The sequence below is a fragment of the Chiloscyllium punctatum genome, chromosome 21, assembly GCF_047496795.1.
Source record: "Chiloscyllium punctatum isolate Juve2018m chromosome 21, sChiPun1.3, whole genome shotgun sequence".
NCBI classification, from domain to species: domain Eukaryota; kingdom Metazoa; phylum Chordata; class Chondrichthyes; order Orectolobiformes; family Hemiscylliidae; genus Chiloscyllium; species Chiloscyllium punctatum.
Genome location: NC_092759.1, coordinates 7143561 through 7163280, shown reverse-complemented (window position 1 = coordinate 7163280; position 19720 = coordinate 7143561). Strand labels below are relative to the sequence as shown.

The following is a 19720-nucleotide window of genomic DNA, read 5'->3' as shown; positions in this document are numbered from 1 at the left end:
ATCTGCGATTGCATGGAAAGGTATTATGGGAGGTGGGTTGGGAGTGGAGGAGGAGTGCACCATTGGTTCTCAGCAGGAATGGACCCTGAAGAATGCAGACAAGGGAGGGAAGTGTGGTGGCATCCTGCTGGAAATGGCAAATGATGATTGTTTGAATGCAGATAGAAAGCATCCTATCTGGATGCATCAGAGTGTGGTTTGGCAAATGTTCTTCCCAAGGCAAGGAAGGACAAAGTGTCGTGAGCACAGCCCAGTCCATCACGCAAACAATGATTGACTCCATCTATACTTCTCGCTGCCTTGGGAAAGCAACCAACATAATGAAAGCCTCTCCCGCCTATTAGAACATTACAGTGCAGTATGGGCACTTCGGCCCTTAATGTTGTGCCGACCTGGGGAACCAATCTGAAGCCTACCTATTCCATACTATTCCATATGTTTATCCAATGACCATTTAAATTGCCCTTAAAGTTGGTGTGTCTACTACTGTTGCTGGTAGTGCATTCCATGACCCGAATACTGAGTAGAGCAACTACCTCTGACATATGTCCTATACTTATCACCTCTCAATTTAAAGCTATGCCCCCTCATTCTAGCCATCACCATCCAAGGAAAAAGGGCCTCACTGTCCATCCTATCTAACCCTCTGATTATCTTCTATGTCACAATTAAGTCTTCTCTCACCCTTCCCTCTAACGGAAACAGCCTCAAGTTCCTCAGCGTTTCCTCATAAGACCTTCACTCCATGCCAGGTAACATCCTAGTAAATCTCCTGTGAACCCTTTCGAAAGATTCCACATCCTTCCTATCATGCAGTGACCAGAACTATATGCAGTACTCCAGGTGCGGCCACACCAGAGTTGCTCCTGTTTCTCCTTCCAGAGTGAATCACCTCATACTTTTCCACATTAAACTCCATTTTCTACCTCTCAGCCCAGCTCTGTAGCTTATCTATGTCCCTCTGTAACTTGCAACATCCTTTAGCGCTATCTACAGCTTAGTGTCATCCGCAAACTTACTAATCTACCCTTCTACACTCTTATCTAGGTCATTCATACAAATGACAAATGTCATTTGGCATTAGCAAATCCCAACTCCCCTACCCCGGATTCTGGGAATCCTCTGATTCAGGTGTAGACCATCCTGTTTGTAGAGGTCCCACCTACCTTATAATGTGTCCCAATTATCCAGGTATCTGAAACCCTCCCTCCTGCACCATCACTGTAGCCACATGTTCAACTCCTCTCTCTCCCTGTTCCTCGCCTTGCTAGTATGTGGCACGGGTAATAAAACAGAGATAACAACTCTGTTGGTTCCAGCTCAAAGCTTCCACCCTAGTTCCCTGAATTTCTGCCTTAAATTAGTGCCTATGTGGACCACCACATGGGGCTGTTCCTCATTACCTCAAAGATCCTGAAAGCATGATCTGAGACATCACGAACCTTGGCAGCTGGGAGGCAACACCAACTGAGTCTCTCTCGTTCCCACAGAACTGCCTATCTATCCCCCAACAATGGAGTCCCCAATGACTAATGTGCTGCTCCTCTTCCCTCTTCCATTCTGAGCAACTCTGTGCCAGAGACCTATACCCTATGACTTACCGCTGTCATTCCCCCAACGATATCCAAAACAGTATACCACAGGGGATCTCTGCACTGTCCCTTTCCGTCCCCTGACTGTAACCCACCTGCCTTTTTTTTGTACCTGAGGTAGGTCTACTCCTATAAATCCTCTCAATACCACACTCTGCCTCTCAAATGATTTGAAGATTATTTGGTGTATTTCGTGGGCAGCACGGTGGCACAGTGGTTAGCACTGCTGCTTCACAGTGCCAGAGACCCGGATTCAATTCCCGCCTCAGGCGACTCTCTGTGTGGAGTTTGCGCATTCTCCCCGTGTCTGCGTGGGTTTCCTCCGGGTGCTCCGGTTTCCTCCCACAGTCCAAAGATGTGCAGGTCAGGTGAATTGGCCATGCTAAATTGCCCGTAGTGTTAAGTTAGGGGTATGGGTGGGTTGCGCTTCGGCGGGGCGGTGTGGACTTGTTGGGCCGAAGGGCCTGTTTCCACACTGTAAGTAATCCACTGAATGGGTCATTAATTTTAATTTGGATCTTGCTCTCTGTACACCTTCTCTCTGCAGCCGTAACATTGTATTCTTTGCTTTGTTATATTACCTAATGCACTTTGTAGAGTACCTTTTCACTGTATCTAGGTATATGTGACAACAATCATATCAAAGATGCTGGTGGAGTAGAAAGTGAAGGCTGGTGGAATACTCACTTGAGATAAAACATTTGAGGTACTCACTGGGATTGACGAGGATCTTAGCCATGTTCCACCCATTTCCCACACTTCTGCCCTGACCACCCCCTTCTGTCCCCTCCCACAACACTGACATGATCCCTTTGTTTCTTGCTTTCCATCCCACAAGCAGCTGCATCCAAAGGATTATATTAGCTGCTATTTCCAGTACTTCCAATGCAGTTGCCCCATGACCACTGATCAAAAGAGTTCAGAGAATTGATTGACATATTGCAAACTACATGCCCCTGGAAAAATGATTTAATAATGTGTTGGTGCAGAGAAAAGTTCTGAGCGTAATTCTGAGCAAGTAGATCTCATTCGCCTGTCCCTCATTTGAGCAGTCTTCATTGAGCAATCATCATCAGGCAGATGAAAGGAAGAGGAGGAAGATCAATTAGATTACTTACTTTTTTTTAGATTACTTACAGTGTGGAAACAGGCCCTTCAGCCTAACAACTCCACAGCGACCCTCCGAAGAGCAACCCACCCAGACCCATTCCCCTACATTTACCCCAAAGTCAAGGGAAGAGTTTGCTACCATCTCTGAGCGAGCAGGATGCAACTCCAACAATTTAACAGGATTAAAACATTTTTGCCGTCAGTCTGTTTATCCTCTGGTCTCAGTCACTGCTGTATACTTTGTTTATCTAACTTACTAATGTGACATATCTAAACTGATGTTTCTTTGCAAACTCAATAAACCATGCGAAAATTATTTAGGCATTGTTGATTGCTGTTTTTTTTTCCTTTTTTAACATCTCATCTTTTTTAACATAGGTCAGATAAATTGGCTATGCTAAATTGCCAGTAGTGTTAGGTAAAGGGGTAAATGTAGGGGAGTGGGTGGGTGGCGGGTCGGTGTGAACTTGTTTGGCCAAAGGGCCTGTTTCCACACTGTAAGTAATCTAATCTAAGGGAACTCTCTTCCTCCTCACAACAGTACACTGGCTATGGCCAGCCAGATCGGAGTCAGTCGACTGCCCTTAATTTGGTACCTGATTATTTTGGGGCTCATCCAATTTGGAATAATTTGGAAGAATGGTGTTAGATGTGAAGTAAGGCTTTTCTTGTTGTTTACCAAGCAAATCCTGGAGCCTGAGATGAGATTATTACTAGTAAATGGCAAGAGGCACATTATTACTTATTTTGCCTCATTAATATATAGATTTCTATTATACCAACTGCCAAAAAGCAATGACGTGCTAAGAACTTACAACACAAAAGTGAGTATCTGCAACACCAGCTTGCTGCTTGCTCTTTCAGACATCTATTTTGGACACACACGGCATTAACTTCTCAGGGTATACCCCATGGGCAACAGCCACATGCACCCCTTGTCTGTGGACATTGGCATTCAACCTGTATATCTGACACATACTAACGTTTATGCTTTGTTAAATCACATCAATTGCCTTGTTTCAACACTTGTCTGCACTGCAATGCTCCGAGGACAATTTGAGCAAAAGAATGACTGGACTGTACTAGGCTGCATTTCAGGCAGCTCAGTTGATATCTTAGTGCTCAAACTGTTGTACCTCCCTGGTGTCTTGCTTTGCCTTTTGTACTTTTGGCCTCTCAGCTAGCCCCTTTTAAAGGGTCATAATATCATTGATAAGAATAGAATCCCTCCATTGTAGATGGAAGCCATTCAGTCCATCAGGTCCACACTGACCCTCCAAAGAGTATCCCTACATTTCTTAGGCGAATCCATCTGCACATCACTGGATACAATGGGCAATTTAGCATGACCAATCCACCTAACCTGCACAACTTTGGATAGTGAGAGAAAACAGACCACCTGGAGGAAACCTACTCACACTGGAGAATGTGAAAACTCCATACAGACTGAGGTTGGATTTGAATCTGAGACCCTTGTGCTGTGAGGGAGCAGTGTTAATGACAGGGCAGCATGGTGGGTCAGTGTTTTTCTCTGCTGTTTAGTGAAAACTCAAAGCTAAGCAGTCTTCAGCTATAAATGCAGAGGGAAAAACAGATTTAATGTTTCAAGTTTTGTGACTCTTCAGAATGCCAAACATGCCACATGTTTTATACACAGTTAATCATGCCTCAAAATCTAATGAGAGTAGGCATCAGTCAAGTCCGAGGTGGCACCCTTCAGTCAACGTGTAGTTTGTGATAACTGCCCAGCAGTTTGGATGTAGTCAGATAGGTAAATGGTCATCAACAGTTAGGATGAGGGAATCGCACCTCTTCAGTGCCAAGAGTTGGTCATGGGAAAACAGCCAAGGCACTCTTTGTCCAGCTAAGTCTCTCAAGAGAATGGAGCCTGCTCTATATTGGGGTTTCTTCCACTAAGGGTCAAGAAGGGCTAATCAGTGATGACCACTGCTGCAGGAGGGAACATGGGAATTTGATTTTAGGATTGGAGTCCTACAAGGCAGGGATACAGAGGGAATTACAATACTGAAAGGGGACAATTCAGTATATAAGGTCAGGAGGTGATAGAGGATGGAAAGTGATCACAAAGGTGAAGGGAAAGAGGGAAGAGGGTATTTACTTAAATAACACCATGGCTTCCAAGAGGAGACAGTGCACAGCTAGGTGTGGCACGTTTTCTTTGTCTGCCTGAGGTTGAGAATGCTGGTTTGGTCAAGTGCTCAAATGAAGACTTAGACACCAACATTGGGGGGGAAGGCAGAACTTGGAGAAATGCAAAGCTTGCAGTGACAGCTGGCAGAGGTTTAGCCAACACCAAGAGACTAAGTCTGAGACTCAGTACATATAAATAAATCCTAACCACGATTGTGCCCTTGTGTTGAGAGAGAATTCCTAATCACATGACCATAAATGTTATGATACATCACTGAAGAGATTGGGTCATGGCATCATAGAGTCCCACAGCACAGAGACAGACCTTCGTGCAAGCTGGTGCATGCTGACCAAAATGCCTGTCCGTGCTCACCCCATTTTCCTGCACTTGGCCCATATCCTTCTAATTCTATCCATGTATTTCTCCAAATGCCATTTAAATGTTAATGTATCTGCCTCAACCATTTCTGCTGGCAGCTCTTTCCACATGCGCATCACTCTCTGTGTAATAACAAAAGTTGCCCCTCAGGTTCCCTTTTATGCTTTCCCCAAAATTGGAAGTGTAGTGGACAGTGAACAAGGGCACCGTTAGATAACAACGGGATCTTGATCAGATGGACCAATGGGCTGAGGAGTGGCAGATTGAGTTTAATTTAGATAAATGTGAGGTGCTGCATTTTGGAAAAGCAAATCAGACCTTATCACTTAATGGTAAGGTCCTAGGGAGTGTTGCTGAACAAAGAGACCTTGGAGTATAGCTCCATAGCTCCTTAAAAGTGGAGTTGCAGGTGGATAGGATAGTGAAGAAGGTATTTGTTATGCTTTCCTTTATTGGTCAGAGTATTGAGTACAGGAGTAGGGAGGTCATGTTGTGGCTGTACAGGACATTGGTTAGGCCACTGTTGGAATATTGTGTGCAATTCTGGTCTCCTTTCTAAAGGAAAGATGTTGTGACACTTGAAAGGGTTCAAAAAAGATTTACAAGGATGTTGCCAGGGTTGGAGGATTTGAACTGTCTGGAGAAGTTGAATAGGCTAGCGCTGTTTTCCCTGGAGCATCGGAGGCAGAGGGGTGACCTTTTAGAGATTTATAAAATCATGAGGGGCATGGAGAGGATAAATAGATAAAGTCTTTTCCCTGGTGTCAGGGAGTCCAGAACTAGAGGGATGAGATTTAGGATGAGAGGGGAAAGATCTCAAAGAGACCTCAGAGACAACTTTTTCACTCAGAGTGTGGTACATGTATGGAATGAGTTGCCAGAGGAAGTGGTGGAGGCGATAAAATTGCAACATTTAAAAGGCATCTGGTTGGGTATATGAATAGGAATGGTTTGGAGGGAGTGGGCCAGGTGCTGGCAGATGTGACTAGATTGGATTGGGATATCTGGGTCGACATATCTGTTTCCGTGCTGTACATCTCCATGACTCTACCCTTAAACTGATACCCTTTAGTCCCTGATTCCCTAACCATGAAAAAGATTGAATGAATTTACCCTAAGTGGCCTGTCATGAAATTGTACACTTCTAAAAGGTCCCTCCTACCTCAGTCTTGTACGGTCTAAAGAAAACCGTCTGAGTTTGTCCAACCTGTCCCTATAAGTCAGACCATTGAATCGAGGCAATGTCTTTGTGAATTTCTTCCCCTCTCCTTCCAGTTTAATAATATCCTTCCTATTACAAGGTAACCAAAACTGAACACAGTACCCAAAGTGTGGCCTCACTAACAGCCTAAATAACTGCAACATAACTTTCCAACTTCTATATTCAATGCCCTGACTGATGAAGGCCAGAGTGCCAAAAGCTGCCCAGTGTACCTGTGACTCCACTTTCGGAGAACCGTGCACCAGAACATCTTAAGGTACTAGCTTTCACCATGAAACTCCTACCTTGATTTGACTTTCTAAAATGCAAGACACTGGGATCAAGACACCCAATCACACTTATCTATATTAAACTCCATTTGTCATTTCTCCCCACACTTCCCCAGCTGATCAAGGTCCTGCTGCAATTTCTGATAATGTCCCTCACTGTGCACAATACTTCCAATTTTACCGTCATCAGCAAACCTACTGATCATGCCTTGTACATCATTGATATATATAACAAACAGTAATGGGCCAGCATCGACCCCTGAGACACTCTACTTGTCACAGGCCTCCAGTCGGACAAGCATCCTTCCACTACTACCCTCTGCTTCTTACCATCAAGCCAATTCTGTATCTGATTTGCCAGCTTGCCCTGGATTCCATGAGATCTAACCTTCCAGAGCAGCCTATCATGTGGAAACTTATCAAAGGCCTTACTGAAATATATATAGACTACGTCTACCACCCTGCCCTCAAACTTCCAGGTCACTTCATCAAAGAACACCCAACAAACTTGTGATGCATGACCTCCCATGCGCAAAACCATGCTGACTATTCCTAATCAAACCAAATGTCTTTCCAAATATATATATCTTATTTTACAGAATCTTCTCAAGTAACTTACCCACCGCACATGTTAAGCTTACTGGTCTATAGTTCTCAGGCTTTTCCTTACAGCCCTTCTTGAATAATCTTGAACGACATTCACTCCCGTCCAGTCTTCCTGGACCTCATTCGTGGCTAGCAATGATGCAGAAATCTCAGCCAAGGCCCCAGCAATTTCTTCTCTAGCATCTTGCAGCATTCTTTGGTATATCTGGTCAGGACCAGGAGATTTATCCACCTACATACATTCTAATACGTCCAATACCACTTCCACTGTGATATGGGCTGGTCTTGAAACCACACCTCCTAGCTCAGAGTTAGGGACACTACCACTGTGCCACAACAACCGTCCTTGTATAGATCAATTGGCTGCGCAACTACATTTGTCCAATTCCTGCACCACTTAATGTTCCCTTAAAGGGTCCAACTTCTCAACATAACTTTTTTCTATTTCAGAAATATACTTCATACGTAAAATATCTTCCTGTATATTCATAGTCACAAAAACAATTCGGTTCTGTACAGTAGCATATAAGAAAGATGGAAAGGGTGACAACGGAAGAGGTGGAGTAGCATTTTCGATGAGGGATAACATTACGGCTGCACTTATGGATGGTATTCCAGGGAGTGCATCCAGTGAAGTTATTTGGGTGGAACTCAGAAATAAAAAAGGGATGATCACCGTGTGGGGATTGTACTGTCGATCCCCCAGCAATTAGCAAAGCAAATTTGTAAGGAGATCTCAGTTATCTCGTAAGAATAATAGGGTGGTAATGATCAGGGATTTTTAAATTTCCAAACATAGACTGGGACTGCCATAATGCTACGGGCTGAAATGGAAAGGAATCTGTTAAGTGTGTAAAAGAAAATTTTCTTACTAGTACTTTGATGCATCCATTAGAGAATGAGGAAAACTTGACCTCTTGAGAAATACGGCTGGGCAAGTGATTGAGGTGTCAGTCCGGGAGCACTTTGGGCAGGGATCATAATTAGGTTTTAGATTAGATTCCCTATAGTGTGGAAACAGGCCCTTCGGCCCAACCAGTCCACACTGACCCGCCGAATGATAAGCCACCGAGACCCATTTCACTCTGACTAATACACCTAACACTATGGGCAATTTAGCACAGCTATTTCACCTAACCTGCACTTCCTTGGACTGTGAGAGTAAACCGGAGCACCCACGCAGACACGGGGAGAATGTTCAAACTCCACGCATACGGTCACCCGAGGATGGAATTGAAGCTGGGACTCTGATGTTGTGAGGCAGCGGTGCTAACCACTGAGCCACCGTGTCACTGCCGTAGATGATTTGTTGTTTTAGGCAGATGAAAGATGAATATTTCAGGAGTGACACAGCTGGTCATAGCACTTGGTTTGAAGCAAAACAGAATTTATTTAAACACTATGGGTAAAACACAAACAAAAGAAAACAGAATTTAGAATAACACCTTATTTGAAAACCTAACCAATTCTATCATAATTTAACAAAGCTGTTCCAGTCCTAGCATCATCCCATAAAAACGCCCCTCGGTGAAAGTCAATTCAAACACAAGTTCTTAGAGGCAAGAGAAATTTCAGAGAGTAGTCAGCAGGATCGTTTTTGTTGCATGGAACCTCATTTCACTGGAGCTGCTTCTCTAGGTCACCAGTTGAAAATAAACTAGAAAAAAATCTGAACTGGGAGTGTTACGGAAATTACTTAGTCTGAGAATTTAAGACTTGTTTGAAGAAGCTTTATTTTTCGTGAATTCATGGACAAGCTGCCACAGTCTTCGCTGTCTCACACACTCTCCCGAGCTGAACAGTCAGCATATATTTTTACAATGATACAAAAACTTTGCTTGTTTTAGTTAGATTACATTCAGCACTCAAGTAATGTTGAGTACAATAATTCAAGATAGACAAAAGCACAATGCAGCTATTCCCTTTGTTCCTGATGTTGCACAAAATAGAGAGACCAACGAGCTTAAGATACATTCGCTATATTTCATCAATCTGTAATTACACAATGTCAGTCTTTTTCTCCAGCAGTATTTTCCACTTCAGCTGCGAGCCTGAGAGCTAGGTCAAGTATCCCATCAAGCAGCAGTATGCCAAGTTCTTACTACTTCTATAATTCCCACCTTGTTGGTTTTCCAGATCAACACCTAAGTTTAGGATATCGGTTCATCCAAAAAAGGGGGCACATGTCCTTCTGGGAAAGGTTGCATACTCATACACGTCTATTCATTGCTGGGGTCATCATGGGGTACGGTCTGAAAGATAATCACCAGTTTTGGAGGGGAAATGTGGTAGGAACAATCTGTGCACAATAGCCTGTAGTTCTCCATATGAGGCAAAGTATGAGGAATATGACAGTAAAGGTGACTACTCGAATGACTAAGGAGGATCCCCACTTACTCAGCCAGGAGAGGTAAAAAGACCACCCAGAATCAAAAGGGCAGCTGAAACTCTTGACTTCCATGTGAATATGAGTCACCAAATCGGCGTCATTTTTAGGGTTGTCTGGTATGTAGGGATAGCATTCCCACCCAATAACAGCACAAGTGCCACTCTCCTTTTGAATAACGGACAATCCATGGCTAAGTGTTTCTGAAGGGCCACTGTTCGAACTGCGATGAGCCCAGCATTGATCTCAGTCAGGGCCTCAGTGGTGTCATTGGTCACACTTTCAATACTGTTTTTAATTTGCTCAATTCTTGGGAATGCAGATAGATTCCAATAGAAGGAGATACTCATGCTTGCATTTTCCTGATCTCCTGATGCTATCCGGGGGGAAATTTCCCTCTTCAGAACTATCCCTGGTCTCCATGGCTGTGACAGATCTCCTGACAACAATCATGACACTGTATGATTTCTAGTCTATGGTTTCGATGAGGTTGCTGCCCACCATTCCTGCGAATACATTCACCTCTCTCTTCATATATTTAGTAACTGGCAGTTTTATCTGGTTGATGGTCACTTGCTCCATATCCCTCCATTCCTTGCACATCCATATGCTTATGGGGCTAAAAGTCCTTGAAACACCCCTATCATATCTGCCTCCATTACCACCCCTGACATAATATTCCAGACACCTACCACTCTCAGTGGAAAACAACCTTGCCCCACATCTCATTTGAACTTTCCCACTTTCACCTTCAATGTATGCTCTATAGTTTTAGACATTTCAATTCTGGGAAGGAGATTCTGACTGTCAATTCTATTTATGCATCTCATAATTGTATAGACTTCTACAGTGTCTCCCCTCAGCCTCTGCTGCTCCAAGGAAAACAACCTGAGTTCTTCTAGAGTCTCCTTATAGCTCACACCCTCTCATACAAGCAGCATTCTAGTCAACCTCTTCTGCATCTTCCACATCCTTCCTGTAAAGTGGCGACCAGAATTAAACGCAACACTCTCGGGGAAGCTTAACTAAAGTCTTATAAAACGGCAACATGACATCCTCACTCTCCTTTCTTCCTTGCACATTGTGTCAAGTTCATGAGCTTCTGTACTTTCCCACACAGCTCCTTCGTTTACAAGCGTTACCTCACGACATTACCAATCCCCTAGCCCCAGCCCCAGCCCCAGCCCCAGCCCCAGCCCCAGCCCCAGCCCCAGCCCCAGCCCCAGCCCTACAGCATTGTCATGCCAACCATCACATCAAAACTGGGACAGTGATGGTTATTCGCACTTCCACAGTAACCCACATCTTGACGCCCTCCGCCTCTAATATGGTGACTTTCCCATTCCTTCCATAATTCCACTCTGCCTACAAGCAGGCTGTCCCCAGTGCCCAGAACTGACTTCCCCAACTTCACTGTTACTGCAGGGGCCTCCGAACAGCTGCTTGAAAATTTCATCGAACTGATCCTCAAAGACAGGAATGGACAGTGTCAGCATGGATTGGTGAATGGGAATTCAGGATCAAAAAATCTATCGGAGCATTTGGAGGATGTAATGGGTAGTTTGTGTGGCCACCTTTCTGGACTGTAGTGATATGGATTTCCTGATCCTTATTATCCCTAACAATGACAAAGTCCCTGGACATACTGTGCCAGGATCTCCTAATTGAATCCTGTCTCCCTTGCCCTGACTGAGAAGTGGCTCCCTGAGGCTTTGAGATGTGAACATTTGATTGAAGCACATGCAGTGTGTTTGCTGCAGTAGCTGCTGTTCCAAGTGCCTGTTAGTTGAGCCCTTGACTGCTCACTGCTAACAACAACGATAAGCTTCCTGGCTTATGTCTGCAATAAACAACCAGGCAAGACAAGAGCATGTGAAACATTAGGTTCTGTTTGAGGCATCAAACTGCAAAAAAGCCAATGAAAGGCAGAGATGTTATGCCAGTCCCTGAGCAGGGCATGTCTCAGGCGCTGGAAAGTTTATTAGTGTTCTTAGAGTAATAATGTTCTTTGTGGACAGGTAATTCTACAGATTGAAGCAGTGCTTTCATTTAACTCTGGCCGACTTCGCCAGCTCCACAAGTATCTATTGGACTGGTTAATGTGAGAATTGGCTCCCGGAGTAATATGTCTCTGACTTGGTCATTCATGATACTACACACAATTGTGTGCTACATCAGTGAATATGTTATCTGATTCAACTCACAGGCCTTTGAACTGAGAAAATAAAGCCGTCACAAACGCACCTATTGATTCCAGTTGCGCTTGCACTGTGATGAAAAACATTCTTAAAGATTTACAAAGATGTTGCCAGGGTTGGAGGGTTTGTGCTACAGGGAGAGGCTGAATAGGCTGGAGCTATACTCTCTGGAGCGTCGGAGGATGAGCGGTGATCTTGTAGAAGTTTAGAAAATCATGAGGGAGTTTTCAAGATGGCGGCGATGCTGCAAGTCTGAGTCTGTCGTGCTCTGCCTAAGACTCGGGCAAAGTGGGGCAACTGCCTTCACCACATCTTTTAAATCATTTAAAAAGCTTTTGCCCAGCATAGTTATTCATTTTACATCAAACTCGAACAGTTTGGTGTTGTTCTTAAAATGACGAAGGGCAAATATTCACGCAGCTCTCAACAGGCAGAGACCCATCCCTCACCCCCTCCAGCAGCAGCGGAATCGTCCGCAGCCGCCTCGGGGGACTGACCTGTTGAGGCAAGCCTGCTCTCCAGGACCAACAAGCTGCAGGAGAAGATCGACGCCTTTTTTGAGGAATCCAGGTTCAGGTGAAAAACTTGAACAGTGCGTTGGAGGAGCAGAGCAAAAGGCCGTGAACTCGTAGACTGCTGTCGAGTTGGCGGTGGGCTGGACCCAGACACTTGAGCAGCGAATCCGGACCTGGGAAGAGCACATCAACGACCTCAACAATCGGGGCTGTCGAAAAAAATTCGATTGCTGGGCCTTCCCGAACGGGAAGAGGAAGGCTAGCTTGTAGACTTTCGGGAGCAATGGCTCCCACAAATATTAAAGTTGGAGTCCGGACCAGGCCAGGTGCGGTGGAGTGGGCCCACCGGGTGCTGTACGCAGGCCTGGGTCAGACCAGTGCCCCCACCCAGTTCTATTCTGGCTCCAATATTATAGAGAGAAGCAGATGCTCCTGCAAGCCTCACTTGTCCTGGGGAACGATCCCCAGGCCATGATGCAAAGGGTTCCAGGATAATGTTATTCCAGGATTTTTCTCCAGCTGAGGTCCACAAGAAATGTACATTTGAGGAAGCAACGAAGCATCTAAGAGACCTAAATATCCAGTACTCCGCTGCGCTTCAGCCATGAAGGATCTGTATATAACTTTGGATCACCAGAGAAGGCTAAAAAATCTTGGATTCTCTTAAATAGAGTGGGAGTCTTAAACCGTATGAATAAGGATTTAATTTGGCTCCCCCCACCCCACCCAGTTTACCCTTTTTCCTTCTTCATCTTTTTTTTTCATTATCTTCCCTGGGGGGTGTGGAGGGTGCTTATCTGATATTCACTATGTGTTTTTTTTTACAGATCATGTGGCTTATTCGATTTGTGTGGGAGAGTTTTTGTTTTGTTCTTTTTTTAGAGCACGGTTTTCTTCATCTGTCATTTTACTTAGTTTTCTAATAATTGCTGTGATTGTAACTTTGTAGTTTTATCTATTTATATTTTGTATTATACTTGCTAAACGCACCTCGGTGTTGGTGTGTGTTGGGGGGGGGGGTGGTTGTGCGTCACTCATTTTAAACTTTGGTTTTATAGAACACTCGAATTTGTCTACTCCATTTTATAATGCCTGGGCCAAGGGCGGGGCACTAGTTAGGAGAAGTTATGGTGGGGTTATTGACAGGTAGTTACACCCCCTGGGAGCAATGGGAAAATATCCTTTCAAATGTGTTTTGTATTGTTTACTTTACTTAGGAATAGTTTTTAATTGTGTTGGTGTAAGTGTCTTAAATAATTTTTGCTTTTGTGAACTTTCCATAGACTTTATTCAGTGTGTTTTGGGTGGGGTTCTTCCTCTTGTGAGGTCTCGGGCTTGCCTGGACGATCATGGCTAGTCATTCACTTAGGTAGTGCACCTGGAATATCAAGGGGAGTAATTCACCAATCAAACGGCAGAAGATATTATCAAACCTCAAAAAAGCAAGGGTTGATATAGTTCTCTTACAGGAGACACATCTACTTGAGAAAGAGCACTTAAAATTACAACAGGGTGGGTTTAACCAGGCTTTTTTCTCATCTTTTAGTTCAAAAAGTAGGAGAGTGGTCATTCTCATTCAGAAGAATCTTCCTTTCAAAATCTTAAGCCAGATAAAAGATGAGTCTGGACGGTATATACTGATCAAACCCCAATATACGGAGGGGAGTATGGAATTTTGAATCTTATTGCCCCCCGGCGCACCCCTTCAAATTTGTAATGGAAGTGTTCTCCAAGTTGATGGTTTTGGGGCCTGCCATACAATTATAGGAGTAGATTTTAATTGTATTATGGATTCAGAGACAGATAGGATACCGAAGAGTACCATGGGTAATATCTCTTAGATCTAGACAATTGGCGGATCTGAATAAGGAGCTAGGGCTAGTAGATGCGTGGAGATGCTTTCACCTCCCCGGAAGAGACTTTATTTTCTACTCTAACCCACGCAAGTGTCATACTAGAATTGATATGCTGTTCGCTCACTTGACCCTTTTGAATTCCATATTGTCCTGCAAAATAGGTAACATAGCAATCTCTGATCATGCCGCAGTATGTATGGAAGTTAAGACAAGGGACGATGGGACAGGGCCCCGACATTGGCGCATGGATTCTTTCATAATGAAGGATAGCAAATTTATAAAATATTTTTCTCAGGAATTCAAAACCTTTTTGGAAATTAATTCAGGTACGGCCAGTAACCCGTTGATGATGTAGGAGACCATTAATGCTTATGCGTGAAGTTTGATCATCTCATATTCTGCGACCCAGAAAAGACAAAAGGGAGAACAACAGTTCCTGCTCGAGGCTCGTTTGAAGGCAGCTAAAACAGCGTATGTCGATAGGCCCTCTATTACTAAGCTACAAAGGATCACAGCCCTTAGGACAGCCTTGAATACCACACTTACCCAAACAGCAAAGAGGGAAATATTATTTGCAAAGCAAAGATTATATGAATATGGCGACAGGTCTGGCAGATAGCTAGCATGTCTTACTCGGCAAAAAAGGCTCCTCAAGCTATCACGTCCATTAGGAAAAGTGCTGGTACTCTGACTTGTGATCCTAAAAGTATCAATACAGCCTTTAGAAAGTTCCATTTTGAACTGTACAAATTGCAGGACTGTGAGGATAGAACTAAGAAGATGGAGTACTTCTTTATAAACATGGCCTTTCTGGACTTAATTTTGGAGCAGGTGTCAATCCTGAATGCTCCCCTGACTTCCCAGGAAGTACTCGATGCAATTAGAAAGCTTCAGATTGACAAAGCGCCTGGACCAGATAGATTCCAGGTTGAGTTTTATAAAGAATTTTTAGGGGCACTGGCTAGTCCACTTATAGACATGTATAATCACTCACATAGTCAGGGCTGCCTCCTGCCTTTGTTGAGGGAAGCAAATATTTCTCTCATTCTTAAAAAAGGAAAGGCCCCAGAAGATTGCTCATCATATCGACCTTGCTAAATGTGGATTTTAAAATCCTTTCTGAAACGTTAGATTTAAGATTGGAGAGGGTCTTGTCATATATCATAAAAGAGGACCAGACGGGGTTTATCAAGGGCCTTAGATCAACTAGCAATATTAGAAGGGTCTTATATATGATACAAGCCTGTCAACAGGGAAGAATACCAGGACTAGTTGTTTCTTTGGATGCAGAGAAGATATTTGATCAAGTAAAATGGTCATTTCTTTTTTACACACATGTCAGACAGGTATTTTCTAAATGGGTCTCAATATTATGCAATGATCCGAAAGCAGCTGTGATCACCAATGGTTTAGTTTCGGATAGCTTCAATGTTGGTAGGGGCTGTTGTCAGGGATGTCCTCTCTCACCGCTACTATTCACACTAGTATTGGAACCACTAGTGGAAGCTATACGAACCGATTCTAACATAGCTCCAAGGGTTGGTTTGGGTAAACATAAAATCACTGTCTAGGCAGATGATGTCCTTCTTTTCTTAACTAATCTTTTGATATCTGTGCCACGCTTAATTCAAGTAACCAATATATTTAGCAGGTTCTCAGGCTATAAAATCAATTTTATGAAATCGGAGGTTATGCCGTTGGGTCGTCTCACAGGTATATCCAATTTATCGGATGGATCTTGCTTTCCCTTTCAGTGGTCACTGGTGGGTTTTCTATGCTTAGGTATTTTTATCACCCCAATATTTGGTCAGCTGCATAAAGCCAATTTTGTGCACTGACTAGAGAAAACAAGGCAGGACCTTCAACGCTGGGGAGATCTCCCAATATCCTGGATAGGCAGAACAGCTCTAGTTAAAATGAATATTCTGCCTCATCACCTATATCCTATGAGAATGCTCCCTCTGAGGTTGCCAAGGCTGGCATTGCGTAAGCTACACGGCTGGCTTGGTTCCTTTATTTGGAATCATAGATGGCCCCTTATCAAATTAGAAAAGCTGCAGCTTCCACAGGCAAGGGGAGGACTGGATTTTCCAGGCTTTAGGAGGTATCACTTGAGCTCTTTATTGTACTATGTAGCTGATTAGCACTATCAGCACTATCTATGGACATAGCACTATCTATGGACATGTCACAAGATCTGTAGGTAATGGGACAGAGTAGCAAATGCTCTGACAGTGATCTTGGGAACAGAGATTAGATTGGATCCAGCGTCTCTTCTCCTGGGCTTTTCAAAATTGCCCTCCCTGGATATGCACGGGAGGAAACTATTTTCCATTCTCTCCTTTCGTGCAAGGAAAACTACCTTTGTGAGTTGGGTAACTGAAAGCCCTCCAGGACATTCGAATTGGCACAGGTTAATCAAAGAATATATCCCCCTTGACTTGCTCACAAATATGGTGCACCAAAAAACTGAATTATTCTATAAAGTATGGCAGCCATTTCTGAACTATATCGACACAGATATTTCAGCCATACTGTCAAGGGGTTTTGTCTGCCTATGGCAGTGGTTCTGGTTGGTCCAGGGGGCCCCGGGAGGAGGAATCCTCTATAAATATGGGTTTTATTATGACTTGATGTTAATCAATTTTGAGTATGTATTTATTTATTTAATTATTCTGTTACTTTTCGCTAGTAATGTATATTATCCTATTTTATGTCTTGGTTGTTTGTAGGATAGATTAATAGTTAGTTGGGTTTTTCCCCTCTATTCTGTGTTTTGGCTATTACTTATAACTTTTTTATATTTATTTAATTGTATATTAGTGTTTATACTTGTTTGTATTACTTCGTAATTTTGTAAAAAAGTTAAAACTTTCTTTTCATAAAAATACCTATATGAGGGGCATGGATAGGGTAAATAGACAAGTTGTTTTCCTTGGGGTGGGGAGTCCAGAGGGCATAGGTTTAGGGTAAGAGGGAAAATAATTAAAAGGGACCTAAGGGACAACGTTTTCATGCAGAGAACGGTGCATGTATGGAATGAGCTGCCAGAGGAAAAGGCATCTGGAAGGATATATGAATAGGAAGGGTTTAGAGGGATATGGGCCAAGTGCTGGCAAATGGGACTAGATTATGTTAGGATATCTGCTGCACATGGACGAGTTCGGCTGAAGGGTATGTTTCCATGCTGAACATCTCTATGACTCTGTCTTTTCCTGCTTCACAAGTGTTCTCAAAATCTCTCGCTCAATACAGCTGACTCATCTTCATCATCATCAAAATTCAAACTGTTGAATGCTTCAGGAGCTTCGTATTTTCCATTTTGTTTTCTGAAATGTAATTTGCCATTAGGTATAGCTGGTGGGCAACTTTGTTTTACTTCTGTTGTTTGGAATTGGTGGGAAGTGGCGGCATGAACAAGGGATGAAGTGATAACATTGAGAGTGAGTGCTGAACATGCAGAAAGACGCAGATAAATTGTAACCTAGAACAAGTTGATTTGCACTGACTTCACCAACCAAAAGCTGTCTGTATGCTTTCTTATGCATACAATCAGTACACGAGAAATAAAGCAAACACATACAAAAGCTGCTTTTCAGATTTTTTTAATGGGAGTGCACCATTCCCAGAGGCATTGCAATACTAGGACAATGCGCGAAGTTGGTGGATCAAGCTCCTACCCCAACTCCTGCATACGCAAACCAGATCAATATTCAGTCCCTAATTGATGGATGGATCAGATATTCAAACTGACAAGAACTTTAAAGCAAAACATATTCCTGGCAGAGAAGTGCCAGGTGTTTCTGCAGCTTAGCAACCTCTTCTTCGCCATGTTAGCCCCGGTCACTCAAACTGACAAGAACATTTTATTATTTCAAAATATACTTTATACTTTAGTCATAAAATTATGTTGATATCTGTACTATTGCTAATGCCATACATATATATGCATTCCATATTCTTTACAATACAGAGATTGTAATTAATAATTCGCATATACAAATCTGTACATTGACCATCCAGGTATTCTGCTGAGGTATCAGCGGGGCCTGATTTCTGAGTGGGCCTCCAGTTCTTAGGCAGGCAGACCTTACACAGTCGTCTTTCCTCACTGTGCCTTGGCAGCAGCTACCCCAAGCTTCAGCGCATCCCTCAACACGTAGTCCTGGACCTTGGAATGTGTCAGTCTGCAACACTCCTTCAGCTGGAAGATCAACAGGTTTCGGACAGACCAAAGAGCATCTTTGACCAGGTTGATGATCTTCCACACACAGTTGATGTTCGTCTCAGTGTGCATCCCGGGGAGCACAGAGTCCCGCGTCACGAAGTTGCTTGGACAAACCTCGACAAACACCACTGCATTCCTCTCCAGACTTCCTTTGCGTAGGCACATTCCAGAAGGAGGTGTGTGACAGTCCCATCTCTTCCAAAGCCACTTCAGGGCAGCATGCGGTGCGGCAGAGAGTCCAGGCGTACATAAAGGATCTCAAAGACAGAGCCCTTCTCACCACCAGCCCACCCATGTCTTGGTGCTTGTTGGAAAATTCTGGCGATGAGGCATTCTGCCAAATTACTTTGACAGTCTGCCCAGGGAACCGCTCGACAGGATCCACTCTCTCCTTTTCCCAAAAGGTCTCAAGGACACTCCGTGCTGACCACTTCCTGATGGACTTGTGGTCAAAAGGTGTTTTGCTTCATAAATGTCTCCACGGAGGACAGGTGATACGGAATGGTCAGACCACTTGGACCGTTCCGTGGCAGTGAGGCCAGGCCCATCCTTCGCATCATTCGGGACAGGTAGAACCTCAGTACGGAGTGACACTTGGTATTTGAGTACCGGGGATCCAAGCACAGCTTGATGTAGCCACACACAAAGATGGCCATCAGGGCGAGGGTGGCATTGGGTATATTTTTCCCCTGTTGCCCAGATCTTTGTACAGCGAGTCCCTTTGGAACTCTGATCTCCACATAAAGTGGAAGATGGCCCAGGTGACTGCGACGACACTGGTTCTGGGAATAGGTCAGATCCGTGCCACATATAACAGCAATGACAGTGCCTCACACCTGATGACCAGGTTTTTTTCCCCGCGATGGAGAGCTTCCATCCGCCCAGTTTTTGCCTCATTTTCCTGATATGCTCCTCCCAAAACTTGGCACATGCCCCAGCCCCCCCCAAACCAAATACCCAGCACCTTCAGGTGGTCGGTCCTGATGGTGAAGGGTATCGAGGATTGGTCTGGCCCAGTTCGCGAAGAACATGGCCTCGCTCTTGCCTCGGTTTATCTTGGCCCCCAAGGCCCGTTCGAACTGGTCACAGATGCACATGAGTCTGCGCACGGACAGCAAATCCGAGCAGAAAACGGCGATGTCATCCATGTACAGGGAGGCCTTAACCTGTAGGTCCCTGCTGCCAGGAATAGTCACACCTCTCGGCTT

General features: G+C 44.0%; 1 non-coding gene across 1 annotated transcript; it reads right to left on the bottom strand.

Moving 5' to 3' along the window:
• Positions 1–17893: 17893 nt before the first annotated feature.
• On the bottom strand, positions 17894–18085 carry LOC140492691 (U2 spliceosomal RNA). Its single transcript, XR_011963630.1, has one exon. It is a non-coding gene; the product is annotated as a U2 spliceosomal RNA (small nuclear RNA).
• Positions 18086–19720: the final 1635 nt, after the last annotated feature.